A 1,390-nucleotide genomic window follows, 5' to 3' on the forward strand; every position below is an offset into this window, starting at 1 on the left:
GCAAGCTGGCCTATCTGAGTTTCGAGCCCTTGAATCGATGCTCGTTGATTCTTAAGTGCTATCTCAGTATTCTAAAAATGAGTTTCTGACACCGAGATGAATTTTGTTAGCATCTCCTCAAGGTTCGACTTTTTCTCTTGTTGGTAAGGTGGTTGTTGGAAGCTTGGAGGTGGTGGTAGTCTCTGATTCCCTTGGCCTCCCCATGAGAAATTTGGGTGGTTCCTCCATCCTTCATTGTTAGTGTTGCTATAGGGATTATTTTGAGGTCGAGAATTATTACCTATATAATTTAATTGCTCATTTTCCATGTTGTGGCCATAAGTTGGGTATTCTGAATTGCTCGTTCCTCCTCCACTTGCATTGCATTGCATTGTTGGGTGAACCTATGAAGAACCAAGAAAACCGTCAAATTTTCTATTCAAAAGTTCTACCTGATTAGAGAGTATGGTGACCGAATCGACATTAAAAACGCTGGCTACTTTCGTTGGCTTTGTCCTCATGACTTGCCACTAATAATTATTTAGTGACATCTCTTCCATAAATTCATAAGCATCCTCAGGTGTCTTATTATTGATAGTCCCATCAGCGGCTGCGTCAACCATTTGTCTAGTCGAAGGATTCAGCCCATTGTGAAACGTTTGAACCTGTAGCCAGAGTGGTAACCCATGGTGAGGGCACCTTCTCAACAGGTCCTTGTATCTTTCCCATGCATCATATAGTGTTTCTAAATCCATCTGTACAAAAGAAGAGATATCATTCCTTAATTTAGCCGTTTTAGCCGAAAATATTTTAGTAAAAACTTTTCGGTCATTTGTTCCCAAGTAGTGACTGACCCTCATGGTAACGAGTTCAACCACTGTTTAGCTTTGTTCCCCAATGAAAAAGGAAACAACCGAAGGCGAATGGCATCATCAGAGACGCCATTGATTTTAAATGTGTCGCAGAGTTCTAGAAAATTTGCCAAGTGATTGTTTGGATCCTCATCCTGCAAACCATCAAACTGAACAAATTGCTGTATCATTTGAATCATGTTAGGTTTCAGTTCAAAATTATTTGCAGCAATAGTGGACCTAACTATACTCGACCCAGTTCCTGTTAAATTTGGTTTAGCATAATCATACATAGTGTACGGAGCATGATTCTGATTTACTGGATCAGCGGTAATCGTAGGAGGTAGCGAATTTTCCTGATTTTAAGCCATCTCCTCGGTTGTGGTTTGAATACCATCCTCTTGCTCTTCCTTTGTGTATTTTAAGCTTCGCCTTATTTCTCTTCGGTTTCTGCGAGCTGTGCAATCGATCTCACTGTCAAAAAGTAATGGTCCCGACGGGTTTCTTCTAGTCATACACTATAAAAAAACTACCAGAAGTGAATAAAAGAGAAAATTAGA

General features: G+C 40.1%; 1 non-coding gene across 1 annotated transcript; it reads left to right on the top strand.

Annotated features, from left to right (window-relative positions):
* The first annotated feature begins 660 nt into the window (after positions 1–660).
* LOC121231426 (small nucleolar RNA R71) lies at positions 661–767 on the top strand. The gene has a single exon (XR_005929484.1). It is a non-coding gene; the product is annotated as a small nucleolar RNA R71 (small nucleolar RNA).
* The last annotated feature ends 623 nt before the right edge of the window (positions 768–1,390 follow it).

This window comes from Gossypium hirsutum, chromosome A06, assembly GCF_007990345.1.
Source record: "Gossypium hirsutum isolate 1008001.06 chromosome A06, Gossypium_hirsutum_v2.1, whole genome shotgun sequence".
Classification (NCBI taxonomy): domain Eukaryota; kingdom Viridiplantae; phylum Streptophyta; class Magnoliopsida; order Malvales; family Malvaceae; genus Gossypium; species Gossypium hirsutum.